A 24,821-nucleotide genomic window follows, 5' to 3' on the forward strand; every position below is an offset into this window, starting at 1 on the left:
TTCTGAAAATATAAATTTTACCCGATTCCGAGACGTGGGCCCGAGGGGCATTTTGGTCATTTTCCCTAATTCCGCGTATTAGCTTAGAATTTCTTTGTAGAATCCGTTGCTTGAAGTGTTATTTACATTATGCAAATGAATTGAATAGATTTGGGCCATTTGGAGTCGAGTACTCGTGGCAAGAGCGTGGTTTCGGGTTGATTATTGAGCTAGTTCGAGGTAAGTGGCTTGCCTAACCTTGTGTGGGCGACCTTCCCTTTAGGATTTGGTATATTTGATAATTGAAATTCCTTGTACGTGAGGTGACGAGTGCGTACTTGAGCTAATTGTTGAAAATTCGGTTTTCCTTAAGAAATTTTAATTGTGTTCCTTTTTCCTGTCTTATGCTACTTGCAATTTAAGCCTGTTGTTAGCCTAGAAAAGCATGTTTAATTTACTTAATTGCTTACTTGCTTAACTTGCCTTAATTGTATAACGTGAAACATGTTAGGTTAGAATTACGTATTTACTTGGTACGAAATTGAGCTTAAATGAGTATTCCTTTTGTTGTTGCTGCGTGTTTTACTTTGGGACTACGAAACGACATCCCGAGAGTTCCCCTGACATATTTATGAATTTGATCTGAGGTGCAGGATACCGAGAGATCCATAGCATGGATATTGAGGATACCAAGAGACCCTCGGTATACCGAGAGATCCCTAGCACGTATATTGAGTATACCAAGAGATCCTCGGGATACCAAGAGATCCCTAGCATATATTGAGGATACCGAGAGATCCTCGGGATATCAAGAGATCCCTAGCATATATTGAGGATACCGATAGATCCTCAGGATACCAAGAGATCCATAGCATATATTGAGGGTACTAACAGATCCTCGGGATACTGAGAGATCCCCGGTTATTTCCTTGTGATTGTTTTTGCCTCTGTTTCAGTTATTGAATTTCTCTACTTTTTCCGTATTAAATTCGTATTGTTAGTTTTCAACTGTACTGCTTACTTGTACTGCCATATCTTATATTTTTATTTTATCTCAGTAGGGCCTTAACCTTCCTCGTCACTACGTGACCGAGGTTAGGCTTGGCACTTACTGAGTACCGTTGTGGTGTACTCATGCCCTTTCTGCGCATGTTTTTATGTGCAGATCCAGGTACTGTGACTCAGTCCTATCACCCTTGAGCGAGGAGACTACTCCAGAGACTTTGAGGTACATCTGCTGCGTCCGCAGACCGAGGAGTCCATTTCCATTCCATCTTGTAGTGACAACCCTTCTATCTTTTCTTTTGATGTAGACATTCCAGAGTTAGAGCATTTTATTATATTCGTAGCTTGTGATTCATGGGTTTCCGGGTTTTGGGAGAATGTATTAGTTTCGAGAATTTATATTGTATATGTCAAGCGGCACTTTTAAACACAGGTATATCACTCTATTTCTATTTGTGATTCGTGGGTTTCCGGGTCTTGGATTTAGATATTGGTTTTTGAGACTTATATATGGTGTATGCCGAGCGGCACATTTAAACACTATTATTGCTTTATTTTTGTCTTAAATTGTTTACTTTCGCAAAATTTTTATTTTTATTCCGCAAATTAGGCTTACCTAGTCGTAGAGACTAGGTGCCGTCACGATGGTTCATGAAGGGCGAACCAGGGTCGTGACAAGTTGGTATCAGAGTTCTAGGTTCATAGGAGTCATAAATCAGAAGACGGTTTATTAGAGTCTCGCTGATCGGTACAATGACGTCTGTACTTATCTACGAGAGGCTATGTAACTGATAGGAAAATTTCCACTTCATTTGATTTCCTTATCGTGCGATATTTTGAACATCACAATTCTAAACTTCTGTCTTCTATTCTCTCATAGATGGTGAGGACACGCGCTACCCGAGATGATCAGGCACCCGCACCCCTACTACAGCCGTCAAAGGCTGGGGCTGGGGTAGAGACCGAGGACGCGCACGTGGTGCAGCTAGTGCACCTGCGCGAGCTACCGCCGAGGTACCACTAACAGCTCCAGCCGGAGTCCAAGCACTTGATACGCCTACTGCTACTACTACTCCAGCACTTCAGGAGACTCTGGCACAGTTCATGAGCATGTACACCATTTTGGCTCAGGCGGGGTTGCTTCCCCTTGCTGCAGCTATGTCTCATGCCGGGGGAGGAGCACAGACTCCCACCACCCGCACTCCTGAGCAATGAGTGCATGTTGATCAGGTCCTTGAGATTATTCTCGTGCAGCCTGCAATCCGAGATCAGCCCAAGGACAGGGCAGCGACTTCCGAGGATGAGCAACTGAGGCTTGAGAAGTTCAAGAAGTACAAGCCTCCTGTATTCAGTGGTCTAGCATCGGATGTTGCTCTGGGATTTCTAGATGAGTGCTACCGCATTCTCCGTACCATGGGTATATCAGGATCGAGCGGGGTTTCCTTCACTACTTTCCAGCTTCGGGGAGCCGCCTATGAGTGGTGACGCACCTATGAGTTAGACAGTCCGGATGAGGCTACTTCACTAACTTGGACTCAGTTTTCAGATCTGTTCCTGAGAGAGTATGTTCCTCAGAGCCTTAGGGACGCGTGATGTGCAGAGTTTGAGCATTTGCGCTAAGGTGCTATGACTATCTCAGAGTATGTAGTCCGTTACACTAGTTTGGCTAGGCATGCGCCAGCCTTGGTTTCTACTGTTCACGAGAGGGTTCGCCGGCTTACAAAGGGCCTTATTCCCAGCATCAGGTCTAGCATGGCTCGTGAGTTGAAGATGGATATTTATTATCAGTAGTGTGAGCACGTGATTTTTGCCCTATATGAATTGCTCCTATAAAATAAAAAAATAGACTTTTTCCAATTTTTACCATTTTATAGGATTTTGTAGGATTTTTATTTAATTGTTTGCATTTTTGTGCATGTTTAAGTTTTATTTAAGTCATGAAAAATACCAAAATATCATGCGTTGCATTAGGATTGGTTGTTACATTTTTAGAGTTAATCAGTAAGTATTTGCTTTATAAAATGTGAAAATCACAAAAAAAAGCTTATTTTTTACATTTTGTCTTTTAATTTTAGTTTATTGATTTTCCTCTTTTAATTTAGAATTAAGTAATGTTTATAATTTTTATAATTAGTTAATTAGCTTAATTTTACATTTTTTTAGATAATCTAGGATTTTAATTTTAGGATTTTTTTAATTAAAGAAAAAGAAAAAGAAATAAAAGAAAAAAAGAGAAAGAAAAGAAAAGGCTGGTTTAAACTTGATTGGCCAAAATTAATGCTGAGCCCAAATCCCTACCCAAACCTACCAACCCAAACGGACCCCATCCATATTAAAATAACCTAGCAGCTAACATTAGACAGATAGAGAAAAAAACAAGATCAGATCCCCTCCCAAGCAACGACGCTCCTTTCTTCTTCTTCAACAGAGATCCAAGCAAAATCATACCCCCTCCCCTCCAAATTGCACAAAAACAGACCCCTCTTCTTCTTCTTTCTTCATCTTCATTTTCTTGAAACACACACGGAAAAAATCGGAACCCTGATGTTGCTTCGTAACCTGCCAGTGCCAAAACAAAAAAAGAGTAATAATTCTTTCTTCTCCAACCATCATGCTCATGAGATCAGATTGGAAGTTGAGAGTAAATAACTGAAAACAAAAAAAATCAGCAGTAAAATTGGATTCGTGATCTGCAAACACTGCTCTATTTTTTTATTTTTGTTGGGTTTCATTTTCATCTGAGTGTTGCTTTGGTGGCCGTTTCGAATGTGCTGGGAATGTTGAAATGGGCAAGCTGATTTTCAAGGTTAAATCGAGATCTAAAAGGGCTGTTTGTTGTTGCGCCGTTGCAATTTCGCTGAACCATTCATATTTCTTCTTTAGCTTTTGTTTGGCACTTTTACTGTAATGCTGCATTTTAGGTATGCCTCAACCTTGGATGAATCCATTTGCACTTTCTGGGTGAATTTATCTTTAGATGTTAATAGATTAGAATGTTTTGGCACAACTATATTGTCACGACATGACAAGAAATCATATGTGTATTAAGATAAACATATTCATATATGGGTATATATTTTTGGCTTTCATCAGATATCTTTCGATTTAAGGAAACGGGTCAAATAGTTTATTTTTTTTATATGCTTAGTTGGCATTATAGTTAGACACGTGATGGTTCTTTCTTGTGAAGGATGTACACAGACATTTCCTATGCGAGAATTTCCCTTTCAATCAATAAGTTAATTACCTTTACATTTTGTATATATCATAATGCCAGGTGGGAACTGAAGTTAATATCAATTTGAGGTGAATTTTTTTTGTGTGTGATTAATTCCATGGGCAGTTAATTGCCTATAAACAATTCGGAGGTTGAGTTATCTAATATTGATCGATTCATCCACTGATTTTGTGTTACTATGCACGAAAATTCTGGTGCTAGTTTTCCTTTATGAAGCATAATTGTGTCCATGATTATTGATATTTTATTTCTCGGGTCAGTCGTCTTGTTTTGGTTAGACTGGTGTTCGCCCTTTTAAAATGATAGTATATATTTTTTGGCTCATTTGTTTGATTAAACTAATGAATATGGTGGTTGATCATTGAATTCACTTCATCTGCGCTCAAGCATAATGTTCTGGTTGTTAATTACATCCCACTTTGCTAAGGCATTGTGAGTGAATGAGCAATTTTGATATAAACTAATTTGCGAAGTAATCCTAATAACTACATTTTATATTTTTCTTCCATAATACTTATCCATAATCAATGACTTACAATAATCTTGAAATAATTTGAGGCGTGCCATGCCAAATAAAATCCCAAAACTCATGGCCCTCACTTAATTAATTTTAACTCTTTAGAAATCGAGGTGTGCCATTAGTTGAATTTTCCATTGCCCTCGCAAACTTGAAAGTGCGTAGTTGCTTTAGGCGCGCTATTTAAATTAATTTCCTTAAACTCGGGTGTACATTTCATGTGACTCAAATCCAAATCTCAACAACGTTAAATAAAATGTGTCGTGGACCGCGGGTGCATTTCAAGTGGCGTAGTTCAAAGATGTGTTTTAGATAACGTTGAATCTTTCTAAAATTAATTAAAAGTGATTAATCATTTAAAATTAAACCATACGCTAAAACATATTTTAAAATTAGATAATAGGCTAATTATGATAGTTTAAGCGATCGTGCTAGAACCACGGAATCCGAGGGTGCCTAACACCTTCTCTCGGGTTAACAGAATTTCTTATTCAGAATTTCTGGTTCGCAGACTTCAAAAGGAAAGTCGAATTTTCCTCGATTGAGAATTTTAAAAATAAACCGGTGACTTGGGACACCAGAAAACAAACTATCCCAAGTGGCGACTCTGAATAAAAATAAATAAATAATCTCATTTCGAATAATCTCACTTAAAGTGGAAAAACTCCTTTGTACTACCTTCGGGTGTGTAAAAAGGAGGCGTGACAGCTCTGGCGACTCTGTTGGGGATCGAACCCAGAATCTCTGGTTTAGGGTTCAAGAATTCGAGCTTAGAATAGCTGTTATGATTGGCTTTATCTGTTATATGATTTTCCTATATGTTTGAGCCTAATGTGCTAAATGCTTTACCGCTTTGATATTTTGTGAACTGTGTATAAACTGTTACGAAACCCTTCCTCTCTCTGAGTCTTCTAAATCATGGAGAAGGGTGCACTTCGTGTGACTTCTCTTCTATCTAGAGTCTTATCCCATTTTTAGAACGAGGTTCGGACAAGTTGCTAAGCCGATGAAGCTTCTGTATTCCCGGTACGCTGCCCCCCCGGCTCGAGTTGTCCGCTCGGGTAAGCCAGGTCTAGAACAATAAACCCAGCTTTTAAACCTACTATAACAAAACCTCACGCCGGATCCCTAGTAGGAACGTTTGTTTGCATCACGTGAATTTGACTTAAGAGACTCAACACTGGGGTTGGGTCTGTCTAGGACAGGTGTACCCGAAATGAAAAGACCATCCTGATGCATCCTACTTGTTACTTGTGCATTTATTCGCTTCGGATTTGCATGTTGACCGGCTTATGAATAATAGGAGAAAAGTTGGAAAAAGAAAATCAATGTGAGGCTCGGAGAGATAATTACTTGTTTTGAAAAATTAGTGTCCAAAAATATGCTGAAACTCTGCCAAAATTTTGACATGCTGACCGGCTTATGAATAATAGGAGAAAGGTTGGAAAAAGAAAATCAATGTGAGGCTCGGAGAGATAATTACTTGTTTTGAAAAATCAGTGTCCAAAAATATGCTGAAACTCTGCCAAAATTTTGACAAAGATTTTCTGTTTGAAAAAATAGTTGGTTTACTTTCGTCCCATCTGACCGAACTACGCGAGTCTGATTCTCACCGGATGTGAGATACGTAAGCAAACCTCATCGGTTCTGACCCCAATTTTCAAAAATCCAAAAATATTTTCCTTTAGTTCCTTCTTTAGGAATCATTCTTTAGAAAATTCAAAAAAAAAAAAGAAGTTTTTTTAAACTCAGAAAGATAAGAAACAAAATCAAAATCAAAAAGAATAAAAATCCGAAATATGGGTTTCTTTCATTTTGAAGTACTTTTCCTAAAAATTCAAAAAAAAAAAAAATCTTTTCCTTATTTAAAAGTCTTTCTTTCAAAAAAAAATTGAAAAATTGAAGTCCAAAAATATTTTGGCTTTTCTTTAGAAGTGCATTTGTAAATAAATAAAAACTCAGAAATCCAAAAAAAAATTCTTAAAAAGTCCCTCTTTCGAAAATTAAGAGGCAACATCCAAAATCCAAAAATATTTTTCTTTCTTCTTTAGAAAAAGAGAAAATAAATGAAATATCAAATAAAAATATTTTCTTTTTACTTTTAAAATTCCCAAAGTTCAAATCAAAAGAAAATGAATTTTTTAGAAGTTTTTCTTTCAAAAACAAAACAAAAATCAAAAATCAAAATAAAATAAAAAATATTTCATTTCTTCTTTTAAAGCATTTCTTTCAAAAATTCCAACCAAAAAAATAGTTAGTTTATTTACTCCATTTTTTATCTTCCCGAACTACGCAAGAACTAATTCATGCGGCGTCATGATACGTAGGCAATCCCCATCGGATTCGATCATAGCTATAAAATAAATTGAGTGAAAAATAAAGAAAAAGTGAAAAAAAGAGCGACAAAAAAATAAAAAAAATAAAGAGTGACAAAAACAAAAAAAAAAGAAAAAAGAAAAGAGAGTGCCAAAAAATAAAAGAGCGGCAAAAATGAGATGAAAGAAAAAATCAAGAGTGATTAAAGAGAGGCAGAAATGAAGAAAGGAGGTACAGAGTAAAAAGGGCTAGTTAAGGTCGGGATGAAACATGCAAATGTTCAAACACACGGTAGAAGCGTTTAACTGTTAGGTGCATTGCATCCCAACGTGTGATTTCTTATATGTTAAATGTTTCAAAACTAACAAGGTTGTTGGATGTGCAAACCAGCTAAGTTTTGGTGGTTGGTTTTGTTGGTAGTCTAGCCTCCCCTCCTTCACAAAATCCAAAGGCACAGATGGATTCCGCAGACAATCTACCAATCATCGGTCCTGAGGATAGCCCAGCATCGGCTATTCTGCAGCTAGAATCAGCAGCCGCTGAAGAGAATAAGATGTTGCGTCTTCGCATATTGGAAATGTGGGACGCCTGATCTAATGGTAGGGAACCGCCAAGTGCAATCCCTGGGTTCCCTGAATTGATCCCCAGGTCAGGTGAGGTTACCAATGCCCTTGTGCCCAACCCGCTCATCCCATGCGGGCACCCTCCAATGCCTTCCAATGATCCTGGCATGCCTTCTGTGGTTTGCCCCCAGGCACCGGCTTCAAGGGCATCGACTCCAATGTTCATCTTTCAGGGTCCACAGCTTCAACCAGAAATAACATATGTGACCCCGTACTCTTTCACTCAACCACCGCAATATGATCTCTTGGTGGAGCAAGAAAAGGTTGTTAAAAATCCCGAGCAAGAGGAAATGGCTCGGAAGATGAAGAGCCTGGAACAAAGCCTGAAAAACATGCAAGGTCTGAGTGGTCAAAAGAGTGTCTCATACTCTGACCTCTGTATGTTTCCCCATGTCCACTTGCCAGCTGGCTTCAAGATACCAAAATTTGAAAAGTACGACGAGCACGGAGACCCGGTCGCCCATCTGAAACGATATTGTAACCAGTTAAGGGGTGCTGGTGGAAAAGAGGAGCTGTTAATGGCCTATTTTGGGGCAAGCCTCTCCGGAATTGCTTTTGAGTGGTATATAGATCAAGAAATTACTCATTGGCATGTGTGGACGATATGACTCGCGATTTTGTCCGCCAGTTCCAATATAATATGGATATCGCTCCTGACAGAAACTCCTTGTCCAATTTGAAAAAGAAAACCGTGGAAAGCTTCAGTGAATATGCTGACAAATAGCGTGAGCAAGCTGCCAGGGTAAAGCCTCCACTAGACAAAGTTGAAATGGTCACGGTCTTTCTGCAGGCCCAAGAGGCTGACTATTTTCAGAACATGATGTCTGCTATGGCTAAGTCGTTCGCTGAGGCTATCAAAATTGGGGAAATGGTTGAAACCGGTTTAAAAACAGGTCGAATCTTGAGTCCTTATGCTTTCAAAGCTATATCACAGTCTACTCATAATGGTTTGGAGGGTTTGATGAACGGAAATGGGTTTGAAGAGGGAGCCATGATGGTGTCAAGCTCGAGGGGGGCCCGTAGGTCTTTCAGCCAATTATATGTACCTTCTATTGTCCCACCACACTATTATCCCTTTCAAGATGATGCTTATGCCGTGGCACCGCCTCCCTATGTGGTGATGAGTGCTCAATCTTACACCCAACCACAACATTATACACAAAACCGAGCTCTACCTCCCAGAAATGCCCATCCTTACCAAGCTCCATATAATCCTCAACCAAATGATCCCCAATACAATCCTCTCCCCAAAGAGCCTTTCAGAAAGAATCAGTTCACCCCTATTGGTAAATCGTATGCAAGCTTGTTCCAAATGCTAATCAGACTAAATCTACTGCAGCCAGTGGCCCCAAACCGGCCGAACCCCGAGTCCCCCTCGTACCGAGCTGATGCTATATGTGAATACCACTCTGGAGCAGCGGGACACGGTACAGAGGACTGTTGGACCCTCAAAAGGGCAGTTGAGGATTTGATTGAAGTTGAAAGAATTATTTTTCGGGATGAAGAAGCTCCTGATGTGATGAACAATCTGTGGCCTGCCTACAACATCGGGCCAATAGTCGGAATGATTTGTGAAGCTGAGGAATTTGATCCAGCACTGAAGGCCATTGCAGCCATTGCCGAGACAGAAAAAAGCCAAAAATGGTCGCCAAGCTTGAAAGTTCCCCATCAGATGGGAGTCTCGGTAGCCAGTCTTGCTATCCTTTCTGCATCCGGATTATCTCAGGGTGTGATACGGATGTTTTACTTTGTTGTATTACTTTCCAATGTAAACCCTTCTATCTTCAAAAATTGAAAAAAAAATCAAAAATAAAAAAAAAATCAAATCAATTGAAATTAATATTTCATTGTTCCGGAATGTCTCTTTTCTTAATCTTGTCATTTTTCTTATTCACTTTTCAGTTTTGTTAAATGCAGATTTCAATAACATGACATGCTTGCAGACTTCATGCCCATATCCTAAAACACTGTCAGACTTCGAAATAATGAATCAAGAATTAGATTGTGGTGAAGATAAGTTTAAGGAAATAAAACAAAGAGTTGGAACAGCTGAAGGAAGATTGGTTCTAGATTGGAAAGGTTCATACATTGCAACAAGAGTATTGCCAAGAGGGGCATTATACTTGGGACACATCGAAAGAAATGTCAATGCAAATATAGTCAAAAGGTACTATGTTGGATCATGTATATAACATTAATGTTCTCCGGTTGGGATGAAGAAGGCTTTCTTTTTCACTGTCCAAATATTCAGCCCTTTGCGAACCCTTTGAGCTGGCCCCCATTCTTTGATTACCCTCTTTGGAACTTGGAGGCTATTATGAAATGAATGAATAAAAGAAGGAAAAGAAAGATGCAAAAAAAAGGAAGAAAAGACAAAGAAAATGAAATGAAAAAAAAATGAAAAAATGAAAAAAAAAAGGAAAGGAAAAAGAAAAAGAAAGAGAAAACAAAACAACAGAAAAAAAAACAAAAGAAGATAAAAAATAAAAAAAAAGTTTCCCTGAACTACGTTCGACTTGATTCCGAAAGGATACGTAGGCAGCCTCTCTCTGGGGTTCAGTCACACCAAAATAAAAATCCGAGGTCCCTCCGAAAGTGAAACTAGGGCAGATGTTGTAATGGTCCGGAGATGATCCCGCCTGAATGGTTCCAAAGTTGTAATTCAATCCAAATCACTTTTACCCAAATCCTTTCAAGTCCTTCCGATCAATCGGTGAGAACGTTCAAGGATCAGAGAATACGGCTACTTGGATCCGATGCAATAAAAATGAGAGAAATGAAATGAGAGAGTCTTATTGGTGAAAACCCACACGGGCACCGTGAGGCGACTGTAAGCAGAGAAAAGGAAAATGAGAGAGTCTTGCTCAAGCATAATGTTCTGGTTGTTATTACATCCCACTTTGCTAAGGCATTGTGAGTTAATGAGCAATTTTGATATTGACTAATTTGCGAAGTAATCCTAATAACTACATTTTACATTTTTCTTCCGTATTACTTATCCACAATCAATGACTTACAATAATCTTGAAATAATTTAAGGCGTTCCATGCCAAATAAAATTCCAAAACTCATGGCCCTCACTTAATTAATTTTAACTCTTTGAAAATCGAGGTGTGCCATTAGTTGAATTTTCCATGGCCCTCGCAAACTTGAAAGTGCGTAGTTGCTTTAGGCGCGCTATTTAAATTAATTTCCTTAAACTCGGGTGTGCATTTCATGTGACCCAAATTCAAATCTCAACAATGTTAAATAAAATATGTCATGAACCGCGGGTGCATTTCATGTGGCGTGGTTCAAAGACGTGTTTTAGATAATGTTGAATCTTTCTAAAATTAATTAAAAGTGATTAATAATTTAAAATTATACCATATGCTAAAACATGTTTTAAAATCAGATAATAGGCTAATTATGATAGTTTAAGAGACCATGCTAGAACTACGAAATCCGGGGGTGCCTAACACCTTCCCTCGGGTTAATAGAATTCCTTATTCAGAATTTCTGGTTCACAGACTTCAAAAGGAAAGTCGGATTTTCCTCGATTTGGGATTTTAAAAATAAACCGGTGACTTGGGACACCAGAAAACAAACTATCTTAAGTGGCGACTCTGAATAAAAATAAATAAATAATCCCATTTCGAATAATGTCACTTAAAGTGGAAAAACTCCCTTGTACTACATTCGGGTGTGTAAAAAGGAGGTGTGACAAGTAGGTGGCGAGCATTGCTAGGAGGATTGAGCGTATGCATGCTAGGGAGAGAGAGGAGAGGGAGGACAAGAGGTCTCGAGAGTCGGGCCATTATTCTGGTGCCCATGCCCCAGCTGCAGGTCGTCATGGTAGGGGTTATATGAGTTGCCCTGTTCATTCAGCCTTTCCAGCAGCCAGTGGTATTCCAGCTCCTCCTAGGCCTCAAGAGCCTTATTATGCACCTCCGGTATCTAGCACGCCTCCTGCGTAGGGTGCTTTCAGAGGTCAGTCTAGCAGACCTGGCCCGAGCCAATCACAACCACCACGTCCTCCCAAGGCTTGTTTCGAGTGTGGTGACACACACCATATGGTGAGGGATTGCCCTAGACTTGGGAGTTCACCTCCGTAGACTTCTCAACCACAGCGTGCCCTGCAGAGTTCTCAGGCTATGATTACATCTCCAGTTGTTACCCCACCTGCTCAGTCAACTAGAGGTGGAGGTCGGGGAGGTAGAGGTCACCCTAGAGCAGGAGGCCAGACCCGATACTATGCCCTTCCTACCCGTACCGAGGCTGTTGCCTCCGATTCTGTCATCACAGGTATTATACTAGTTAGAGATGCATCGGTTCTATTGGATCTAGGCTCCACTTATTCCTATGTGTCTTCTTATTTTGCTCCGCATTTGGGTGTATCTCGGGATTCTTTGAGTTCCCATGTTTATGTTTCTACTCTTGTGAGAGATTCTCTTGTTGTGGACCGTATTTATCAGTCATGTTTGGTTGCTCTTAGTGGTTTTGAGACCAGAGCCAATTTATTATTGCTCAACATGGTAGATTTTGACATTATCTTGGGCATGGACTGGTTGTCGCCCCATTATGCTATTCTTGATTGTCATGCCAAAATCGAGATGCTGGCTATGCCAGGTGTACCGCATGTTGAGTGGAGGGGTACTTTAGATCATACTCCCAGTAGAGTTATTTCTTTTTTTAAGGCTCAGTGTATGGTTGAGAAGGGGTGTGACGCGTATTTAGCTTATGTGAGAGATGTCAGTGTTGATACCCCTTCAGTTGATTCAGTCCCAGTGGTACGGGATTTTCCTGATGTATTTCCAGCTGATAATCCGAGCATGCCGCCTGATAGAGATATTGATTTTAGCATTGATCTATTGCCGGTCACTCAACCCATTTCTATTCCTCCGTATCGTATAGCCACTCCTGAGTTGAAGAAGTTGAAGGATCAATTACAGGAATTGCTTGATAAGGGTTTTATTCTGCCCAATGTATCACCTTGGGGCGCTCTTGTCTTGTTTGTGAAGAAAAAGGATGGTTCTATGCGTATGTGTATTGATTATCGCTAGTTGAACAAAGTTATAGTGAAGAACTGTTATCCTTTGCCCCGTATTGATGATTTGTTTGACCGGCTTCAGGGCGCACGAGTGTTTTCTAAGATTAACTTGTGCTCAGGTTACCATCAGTTGAAGACTTGGGAGCCAGATATCCCGAAGACTGCTTTCAGGACTCGGTATGGTCATTACGAGTTCCTTGTCATGTTATTTGGGCTGACCAATGCCCCAGCAGCTTTTATGCACTTGATGCATAGTGTGTTTCGGCCGTATCTTAACTCATTTGTCATTGTCTTTATTGATGATATTCTGGTATATTCCCAGAGTCGGGAAGATCATGATCAACACCTGACGACTGTGCTTCACACTCTAAGAGAGAAGAAGTTATATGCTAAGTTCTCGAAATATGAGTTTTGGCTGGATTCAGTGGCATTCCTAGGCCACGTGGTGTCGAGTGAGAGTATTCAGGTGGATTCGAAGAAAATAGAGGTCGTGCAGAGTTGGCCCAGACGATCTTTAGCTACAGAGATCCGTAGTTTCCTTGGCTTGGCAGTTACTATCGCCGTTTTGTTGAGGGGTTTTCATCAATTGAAGTCCCTATGACCAGACTGACCCAGAAGGGCGCTCAGTTCCAGTGGACGGAAGAGTGTGAGGCGAGCTTACAGAAGCTCAAGACAGCTTTGACTACGGCCCAAATTTTGATACTGCCTACAGGTTTGGGGTCTTATACGGTCTATTATGATTCCTTGAGGATTGGCCTTAGAGAGGTGTTGATGCAGGACGGTAGGGTTATTTCCTAAGTGTCCAGACAACTGAAGGTACATGAGAAGAATTATCCGGTTCACGACCTTGAGTTAGCTACCATTGTTCATGCCCTGAAGATCTGGCATAATTATTTATACGGTGTGCCTTGTGAGATTTATACTGATCATTGAAGCTTGCAGCACCTATTCAAGCAAAAGGATCTAAATTTGTTGCCAAAGGAGGTGGTTAGAGTTGTTGAAGGACTATGATATCACTATTTTGTATCACCCGGGCAAGGCCAATGTGGTAACCAATGCTTTGAATCACCGGGCGGAGAGTTTGGGTAGTTTGGATTATTTACCAGCATTGGAGAGGCATATGGCGATGGATGTTCAGACCTTAGCCAGCAAGTTTGTAAGATTGGATCTTTCGGAGCCCAGTCGGGTTCTAGCTTGCGTGGTTTCTTGGTCTTCCTTATTTGATCGTATCAGAGAGCGTCAGTATGATGACCTTCATTTGCTTGTCCTCAAGGACAAGGTTCAACATGGTGATGCCAGAGATGTGACTGTTGGCGATGATGGTGTATTGAGGATGCATGGTCGGATTTGTGTACCCAATGTTGATGTGTTTCGGGAGTTGATTCTGGAGGAGGCCCACAGCTTGCGGTATTCCATTCATTCAGGTGCTGCAAAGATGTATCAGAATTTGAGGCAGTATTACTAGTGGAGGCGGATAAAGAAGGACATAGTTGGATTTGTTGGGCTCCTACGGACTTTGAGAAAGTTCGATGCTATTTGGGTGATTATGGATCGACTGACCAAGTCCGCTCACTTCATTCCTGTGTGTACTACTTATTCTTCAGAGCGGTTGGCGGAGAACTATATCCAGGAGATTGTTCGTCTGCATGGTATTCCAGTTTCTATCATTTCAGATAGAGGTACTCAATTTACATCACGATTCTGGAGAGCCGTTCAGCATGAGTTGGGTACTTGGGTGGCGTTGAGTACATCATTTCACCCTCAGACAGACAAACAGTCCGAGCGCACTATTCAGATTTTTGAGGATATGCTCCGTGCATGTGTGATTGAGTTTGGAGGGTCTTGGGATCAGTTCTTGCCATTGGCAGAGTTTGCTTACAATAACAGCTATTAGTCTAGCATTCTGATGGCACTGTATGAGGCTTTATATGGTAGGCGGTGTAGATCCCCGGTGGGTTGGTTTGAGCCGGGTGAGGCTAGATTAATAGGCACAAACTTGGTTCAGGATGCTTTGGAGAAAGTTAAGGTAATTCAGGATAGACTCCGTATAGCCCAGTCTAGACAGAAAAGTTATGCGGACTGGAAGGTTCGTGATGTTTCCTATATGGTTGGAGAGCGGGTTCTGCAATGGGTTTCGCCTATGAAGAGCATTATGAGATTTGGGAAGAAAGCGAAGTTGTCCGAGGTTTATTGGCCCTATTGAGATATTGAGGCGTGTTGGGGAGGTTGCTTAAGAGCTTGCCTTACCTCCCAGCTTGGCAGGAGTTCATCTGGTATTTCATGTCTCAATGCTCCAGAGGTATCACGGTGATCCGTCGTATGTGTTGGATTTTAGTTCGGTCCAGTTGGACAAGGATCTATCTTATGTTGACGAGCCAATGACAATATTGGACAGGCAGGTAAGAAAGTTGAGGTCAAAAAATATTGCATCAGTAAAGGTTCAGTGGCGGGTTCAGCCGATCGAGGAGGTGACCTAGGAGACCGAGCAGGATATGTGTAGCCGTTACCCTCATCTTTTCACTACTTCAGGTATGTCTCTATGCTCGTTCGAGGACTAATAAATGTTTAAGTGTAGGAGGATGTGACGACCCGGCCGGTCGTCTTAAGAATTTATGCCCCGATCCCCTATTAACTACTTTCCCCGTGTTTATTTCTGCTATTTGATTTGCTGGGATGTTCGGTTTTGAATTTCGGAGAGTTTTGGGACACTTAGTCCCTAAATGAGAGCTTAAGTGTTAGAAATTTGACCGTAATCGGAGCAGTGTGAAGACGGCCTTGGAATGGAAATCCGATAGTTCTGTTAGCTTCGTTGGGTGATTTTGGGCTTAGCGGCGTGTTCGGATTGTGTTTTGGAGGTCCGTAGCTAATTTAGGCTTGAAATGTCGAAAGGTCGAATTTTGAAGTTTCTGGTCTGATAGTGAGATTTTGATCCGAGGGTCGTAATGGAATTTCAAAAGTTGGAGTAGCTCCGTAGAGTTGAATGTGACGTGAGTGCAAAATATCAGGTCATTCGGACGAGGTTTGATAGACTTTTTGATCGAAAGCATATTTCTAGAGTTTTGGAGTTCTTAGGCCTGAATCCGTGGTTGATTCGTCGTTTCAATGTTGTTTTAGGTATTTTAAGGATTGGTATAAGTTTGGACAGTGGTATTAGACTTGTTGGTGCTTTTGGTTGAGGTCCCGGTGGCCTCGGGATGATTTCTAATGGTTGACGGAAGAATTTTGGAGTTTAGAGTTGCAGCTTCAGCTGGTTTTCTGTCATAACCACACCTGCGAGTGCGGCACCGCAGAAGCGGCTCTGTGATCACAAAAGTGAAATTGGAGAGGTCCAGCAGGAGCCGCAGGTGTGAGAAGGGAATCGCACCTGCAAGTCCGCAGGTGCGGAGGGTCTACCGCAGAAGCGGAAACTGGTCTTAAGTGAAAGGTCGCAGGTGAGACCATTGGTCCGCAAAAGCAGGACCACAGATGGAGTCCCTTAACCGTAGATGCGGTAATAGCTGGACAGAAATATGAAATTTCGAGGGTTTAGTTTCAAAAGTTGGGAATTCGATTTGGAGCTCGGGAGAGGGCGATTTTGAGAGGAAATTGAAGAGGATATCAGTGGGTAACAATTCTTTAACCCTTTCTAGTCATATTCCATCAATCTATAGTTAGTTTCATCATTTAATTTCAGATTGAAGATGAAAATTGGGGAAAAGTTGGAAGAAAATTCTTAGGCATAAAATTTGACTTTTGATTGGGAATTTGACCTTAGATTTGGATAATTTTTGTATGCAAGAACTCGTGAGAGTATGAGAATTCTGAAAATTATAAATTTTACTTGATTTCGAGACGTGGGCCCGAGGGGCGTTTTATCATTTTTCCTAATTTTGCGTATTAGCTTAGAATTTCTTTGTAGAATCAGTTGCTTGAAGTGTTATTTACATTATGCAAATGAATTGAACAGATTTAAGTCATTTAGAGTCGAGTACTCGTGGCAAGAACGTGGTTTCGGGTTGATTATTGAGCCGGTTCGAGGTAAGTGGCTTGCCTAACCTTGTATGAGGGACCTTCCCCTTAGGATTTTGTATATGTGATAATTGAAATGCCTTGTACGTGAGGTGACGAGTGCGTAATTGAGCTAATTGTTGAAAATCCGGTTTTCCTTAAGAAATTTTAATTGTGTTCCTTTTTCCTGTCTTATGCTAATTGCAATTTAATCATGTTGTTAGCCTAGAAAAGCATGTTTAATTTACTTAAGTGCTTACTTGCTTAACCTGCCTTACTTGTATTATGTGAAGCATGTTAGGTTAGAATTCCCTATTTACTTGGTACGAAATTGAGCTTAAATGAGTATTCCTTGTGTTGTTGCTGCATGTTTTACTTTGGGACTACGGAACGGCATCCCGGGAGTTCCCCTGCACGTATTTATGAATTTGACCTGAGGTGCGGGATACCGAGAGATCCCTAGCACGGATATTGAGGATACCGAGACATCCCTAGCACGGATACCGAGAGATCCCTAGCACGTATATTGAAGATACCAAGAGATCCTCGGGATACCAAGAGATCCCTAGCATGTATTGAGGATACCGAGAGATCTTCGGGATACCAAGAGATCCCTGGTATATATTGATCTTATTATATTCATATCTTGTGATTCATGGGTTTCCGGGTTTTGACAGAATGTATTAGTTTCGAGAATTTATATTGTGTATGGCAAACGGCACTTTTAAACACTGGTATATCACTCTATTTCTGTTTTTAAATTGTTTTATTTTTGCAAATTGGTTTATCTTCCACAATTTAGGCTTACCTAGTCGTAGAGACTAGGTGTCGTCACGATGGTTCACGAAGGGCGAACCGGGGCCGTGACAATAGTATAAATAGATATATGTTGGACGCAAGCTACAGTATGGTACATCGATAAGGTTGTATGAAGACAAGAATAAGGACAGGAAAGGGTGAGTGAGAAGGTGACGATAAATGGAGAAGTTCTCGGGATTAAGCCCGTGAAAACAAAAAGAACTGATGATTTCTCGAAGTTATCAAAAGCTCAGTATAGCCTGAATAAACTCAAAGGACTTACCCATCATAAGTAGCATTTAAAAGAGATGGAATGCTTCCTTGATAGTAGAATAAGGAGGTAATTGTGATAGATAAAGGATGACGTTTGGGGCCTTCGATTAAGTAATGATTTGAAGAATGGGATTTCATGAATTGTAAGGGAAAAACCCATATAAGGTGAGTCACATTTGGATGCTATAAAGTACGGTCATGGAAGTATAGTATCACCTCTAGGTGGATCAATCTAATTACTCTGAATGTCCCCGATGATACGCGAGCTCTAGCGGCGGTGTTACATAAATGATCAAGTTATCAGTGATAAATGATGAATCAACATTAAGGTGAATCAACAATAGATGGATAAATGTTCAACAATATGAGATGAGATTAGACTATCAGTCCTAAGGATAAGCAACAAGAGTAAACTGGAGTTGGTTGCAGACCTCAGTAATGATAAATCGAAGTAAGAATTATGGTATAGTTTGACCTACATAGATGCAGTAAAGACATACGAATAGATAACCAGATCTATGAAATAAGATATGGCTATATTCGCAAGTTCTACAAACTATCGAGCAAAGAACTTCAGTACACCTATAAATGCCCAGAAAGGCATCTTATTAAGCCTTGTGTATGTTTACACAATAAGTCCTAGAGATTGGCTAAAAGCTGGAGAAAAAAGGAGAGAAGAGTCGCATAGGCACACTTACAAGGTCAGTATCGTAGAGGCTGCATGATAGAAGGTAGCAACAGTTATGAGATTGCAAGGAATTCGATTACAAGTCATGGCGTGGGAAAGAGGCCTAAAGAAGGAATGCCCTGGCCTTTGGATTTATTCACAAAATAACTGCCCAAATGGCAAAGGGGGTATTAAGGTATTCACAAGAGCTATAAGTTATGAAAATGATAAGAGCATAAGTCAACATTCGAGGACGAATGTTCCAAAGGGGAGAATGATGTTATGCCCCGCAATATTACGTCGATATTACGTCTCGTAGTATTATATTGCGATGATGTTTCGCCTTGCAATATAACATTACGATGATGTTACGCTTCGCAGTACTAAATTACGATGATGTTGCACCCTATAGTATTGTACGTTGAATTTGTCGTAAGGTAATTGACATCAGTCCAAGGAAAAGATTATTTGGAGATTATAAGTATTATGTTATTTCACACAACTAATGAGTAAATTCGTGAAGGTTCGGGGGAAGCAAGTCAAAGAAAATGAAGTTTCGTCCAAGTTTGGCATGTTGGGATAAAATACGGCCTGAGCTAAAATAGTAGGTATTTATGGGCTAGTGTCGTACAAGGTACCACATGACCATGATAGCAAGGTATATAAGGTATGTGAAAGGGCAGTAGTATTTTAAGTAATTTGAGGTAATTCTTAATTATGCGGGTAATTGGTTAATTATCGGGTAGCGGGACATTACCTAGTTAACTATTAAATTATGGGATAAGACCAACACCCCCCAAAATGTGGCATTAAATAAGATAACCAAACATATGACTAAGGGCCATATGATCTTAGGTATCAACCAAATAATTATCCACTTTCTCAAAAGCTTTTAACATGTCTTGAATAAAAAGGGATAAAATTAAAATAGTAGTCATTCTTTCCTACAATCTGAACTTAGAAATGAATGAATATTTAAGAAGTTCTATAACAAACAGAACGTACAATTCTTCAACAACAAAGTTCTGATTTAAACGCTTGATTAACAAAAATTCTTACAATCAAATTCTCCTACAAGGTTCCAATGATAATTTTTAAGAATCGTAGCAACGTAAAATTTGCGGGTCAAAAGGAGTGCGTTGCAATCTTCTCCAAGAATATTATACAGAATTTTTCCTACTCCTGGTATGTTAAGGCTATCCCTTCTTTCTTTTCGGCATGATCCATGTGATACGAACGAAACGTGCAAATGCACAAATTCCATAAATGACTCTATTCATAGTAGAATTGGAGATATCTATGTTCTTGAATTTTTATGTGTCATTATATTTTATCATTTGTTCATGGGTCTCAAAAAAATACGAAAGTTGAGAAGAGTTTATTTTATGATATTACTCAAAGGCAAAATGGTCTTATGGCAATTCGAAAGATTTTATTAACGTACTTTTCATGCATTGCATTTATGTGCATTGACCCGTTACCAGATAGCGTTATATACGTGTATATATTTATGTATATGTATGTATATGGGATATGGGAAAGGTTATGGCATTATATACGCACCACCACCTGATCAGCTGGTATACGTTGATGATCTTGCCCATAGTGGCCGATATGATATGATGGGATGCTCTCAGAGGCTGATGATGTTATGAAACATGTACCTATGCACGACATGACATTCATACGCATATGCATGATACTATAATTATTTCATGATTTACAAAATTATTCAGACTTACAGGTGAAGTCATTTACTCTATATTTCCTCCACGTCTGTTATGTACTTATTTATTTGCCTTACATACTCAGTACATTATTTGTACTGACGTCCCTTTTTGCCTGGGGACGCTGCGTTTCATGCCCATAGGTCCCGATAGACAGGTCGAGAGCCCTCCAAGTAGGTTATCAGCTCAGCGGAAGATGTTGGTGCACTCCATTTGCTTCGGAGTTGCTTGTCTTATTAGTATGAGTTAGATGTGTATTATTTGGTATGGCGGGACTCTGTCCCGACCTTTATGAAAATTATGTATTCTTAGAGGCTTGTAGACAGATGTCATGTACGTAAAAGATTGTATGGCCTTGTCGGACTATGTTCTGTGTTCAAGTGGTTATTTTGGTCTTAGAGGCCCTTATATCTTATGTATGAGTTGGCATTACCTGTTGTATTCTACCTATTTTACGGAAGCTTCTCCAGCTCAGTTATTTATGATAATATAACATGAAAAGATATGTTATGTTGGTACTCGGTTAAGCAAGGTACCGGGTGCCCGTCACGACCAATCGGTTTGGGTCGTGACACTACATTACAACCTAATAAAGTCCTACTTAATCCTAGACTGAATGAGCTCGATTAGTAGAGTAGTACACAATGGGCAAGCCTATGGTGCATCTTTTGTGGCATATGAATGTTATTTCTGAGATTGAGTGAATTCTTTCTATCTTGAGTTTCTAAGTGTTCTTAAATTTTATTGTGTGGAACTACTCTCTTTTATTGTGTGAGGGCACTTGATTTATGAAGGAGAGGTAATGTTGGTGACCTCTATGATAGAGTAAGTGGGTGAGTTGTGAATAATGCATGGTACTTGTGAGTCAAATCTTGAGGTGAAGATGTTACGCTTTTGTGCTTAGTCTATTTTGAATATTCTTGGTGTGATGAGTTAGGAGAATTGTTTAAAAAAAGGTCGTGTCTATATAAAGTGTAGTTTGATTGATCGAGGACGAGCAATGGTTTAAGTATGGGGTGTTGATGATCGACTATAATTACGTATTTTAGTCGCTTATTACACTCTAATTTACTGCACAGAGTTTGCGTTTTAATCGCTAGTGTCTTACACTAATTTTGTATTTTATGCCTTGTAGGAGTTATTTCAAGCTATATAGATGATATTTAATGAATTCAAATGATTTGGAACTTTGAAGTCTGAGCAAAAGCCCAAGGAATTAAGCCGGAATCGTGTTCAGGGGTTAAATTTTATAGTTAAGACAAACGAAGACTCGAGTAGGCATATTGCTCACTGTCTAGTAAAATGCACATAACGTTTTGCTCAGAATTCCATTTGGGCTCCACAATATATGGTTGGAAAAAACTCAAAGGCTACAACTTTTATGTTTTATATTTTTTCAAATTCCAAATGGAACAGGGTGAAAAGTGCGCATCAATAGCACTGCCGCGCTCAGGCCGTGCTCGTCACGTAGAATCAAAGTGGATATGCGCGGTCCAAGCGTGGCCGCGAACGTCCTGTCTGGAAAATGTGTCCTTTTCGCGTAGGATAAGGTGTAATTATTTGGGCCTAACCCTACTTGGTATATGTACATGGAAAAATGGTATTTTGAGGAGGTTAGACAGATTTGAGACACAGATTCGACCTAAGGAGGCAGAGACACAATAGGAGCAAGGCAGGAATTCTTCTACGAGTTATTCCTTCCTCTTCCTATTTTTTATTGTTGGTTATGACTTTTAGTATTGTAGTTTTATATAATATTATGAATAGCTAATTTGTTATCTAGGGTTTTGATGGAACCTTTTGTAGGATAAATTCTTGTTATGTTTTTATATAATTGAGCCGTAGTATTTTCTCTATTTGTTAAACTATATTATTTTTGTGGTTGATTGAAGGACCCTCAATTAGCTGTGTCTATTTGGTATGTATTACTCGGGAGAGAATGCATATTTCGGTAGTTATTGAATAACATCACTCCTGACGTATGTGAGGAATCAGTAACCAAGGGTTTAAAGGTGGGATTGGGGATAATGAAATCTTGGGTGCGACCTAAGTGAGCTGTAATTAAATCCAGCTAGCGTAACCCGGGAGAGTATGTCTAGTAAATTGTTGTAATTACTCGAAAGAGAATTACAACACACAGAGCACTCATGATCGGTAGAGAGTACTTAGGCAAAATTATAGAAGACATAGCGGGAAGGATTCCGGCAATTGGGGAAATCATAACTCTAGACCTCCTTAATCTTTTCTCCAACCCATAGTATCTTTAGGGTTAATTTATTATTTTAATTTGTTAGTTAGTTAGTTAAACACAAGAATCTTAATATCTATAAGTTAGAAATTTTTCCAGCTTGTATTCTTGGTGATAGTGAACAACTGTAGCTAAGCCTTAGTTCTCTGTGGGATTCAACTCCGGACTTGTAAACTGGATTATATTTACAACGACCGCTTTGTCTTTTTATAAGGAATAGTTGGGCGTGATCACTGCTACTACAAGCTGTTGTGTAAGCTGCTATTGCAAGCTGTTGTGTAAGCTGCTACTGTACCAGATATAGATAATCTTCTGTCGGGGGTAATATTTATCCATATCGAAGTACCGAAATGATAAGCTTCTTCAGGAAGCTTATTTCCAATAGAGTACTAAATAGATAACCATATTTACGGCAGAGTCCCATATGGATAAGCTTCTTCAGGAAGCCTATTTACAATGGAGTACTAAATGAACATCAACAATATAATATATATTTATAACACTCCTCCTTGGATGTTCATTAAAGGATAATGAGCCTCATTAAAACCTTACTAGGAAAAACCCCATGGGAAAAAATTCTAGTGAAGGAAAAAGAGTACACATATTTAGTAATACGCATTGCTAGGCGCCTCATTAAAAACCTTATAAGGAAAACCCCGTTGGAAAAAACCTTAGTAAGGAAAAAAGAGTGCATCGCGTATTTTACTCCCCCTGATGAAAACCTTGTTTCAAATATTTGAGTTTCCACATTTCAATCTTGTGTACCATCTTCTCAAAAGTTGAATTTGTAAAGAATATTATCCACCATTATTTCATATCGATTTAAACTAATCTCATCAAATCAAGAAGTTGCTACAAGTCATGTTATTGAGTTGCGTGCAACCTGCCTGCATCAGCTATTTGTAGAAAACTTCAATGAAGTATTAAATGGATAATCTTCTTCAAGAAGATTATCTACAGTGGAGTAATAAATGAACATTCACAATAATATTTTCGTAACCACTCCCTCTTGGATGTTCATTATTATGTGCCTCATTAAAACCTTACTAGAAAAACCCCCGTGGGAAAAAAATCCTAGTCAAGGAAAAAGAGTACACTAATAATATACATTGCAAACTGCCTCATTAAAAAGCTTACTAAGAAAAACCCAGTGGGAAAAAAAATCGAGCAAGGGAAAAAGAGTATAGTGTAGAGACTTGGGTATATCAGGACCAAGGAGTTCATCATCCTCTTCTGGAGGTAAGAACAGATCCTTAATCTATGTAGGAGAAGAACTATATCTTGCTAGTAAATTAACAGAAAAATGCTATGTCAGACCTTATAGCATTAGCAAGATACATTAGTGCACCAATTGCACTGAGATAGGGTACTTCGGGACCAAGGAGTTCCTCATCCTCTTTGGAAGGTCGGAACAAATCCTTATCCATTTCAAGTGATCGAACAACCATTGGTGTACTCAATGGGTGCGCTTTGTCCATGTAAAAGCATTTTAAGACCCTTTCTGTATAGGCAGATTGATGGATAAAGATCCCGTCTGCTAAATATTCAATTTGTTGACCAAGACAAAGTTTTGTCCTTACAAGATCTTTCATCACAAATTCTTTCTTAAGATATTCAATTGCCTTTTGGAGCTCTTTTGGAGTTCCAACAAGGTTTATGTCATCAACATAAACAGCAAGTATATCAAATTCTGAAGACATGGACAAATAACATTATATATGTAACTTTCTTTCAGCAAATACTCACAGAGGCGATAATACCACATACGCCCAGATTGCTTTAAACCGTACAAATATCTTTATAATTTGGTCAAGTACATTTTCTAAGAATTTGAATTATATGCTTCAAGTATTTTAAATCCTTCAGGGATCTTTATAGAGATTTAATCAAATGAGTCATATAGGTTATGACTTGCATTTAAATGGCATGACATCTTCAGGTGTCTGGACTACATGTCTGATCCTCACAATCTTTTACAATATTGTGCACGATATTGTATCAAATATATCGTCGAAGATCATTTTGTATCGGTTCCTAATTGACATAACTTGTTGAGATCTCATCACTTTCTTTATTTTCAGGTAACTGGACTTCTTCTGGAATTTCATGAAATGTTATGTCGTAGGCTCTTCTGGAGCTCATTTCCTCCCTATTATGATCATTTTTATCGTTTGCTCCTATTCTTTTTCAAAGATTATTACTTTTGGGACCAATTGGTCTACCACACTTCATGCGTACAGTAAACTCTATCCTTCAGGGACTTTAATTTTAATAGGAGCATTTGCAGCTGATGTGATATTTAATTTTAGATCAACAAATGCTTCTGGAATTTGACTTGAATTATCTTCTAAGTGAGGATCATATTAATGATAATTCGATTCATATAGTATATTTTTCAGCTGTTTATTCCATCC

This window comes from Nicotiana tabacum, chromosome 6 (assembly GCF_000715075.1).
Source record: "Nicotiana tabacum cultivar K326 chromosome 6, ASM71507v2, whole genome shotgun sequence".
NCBI classification, from domain to species: Eukaryota; Viridiplantae; Streptophyta; class Magnoliopsida; order Solanales; family Solanaceae; genus Nicotiana; species Nicotiana tabacum.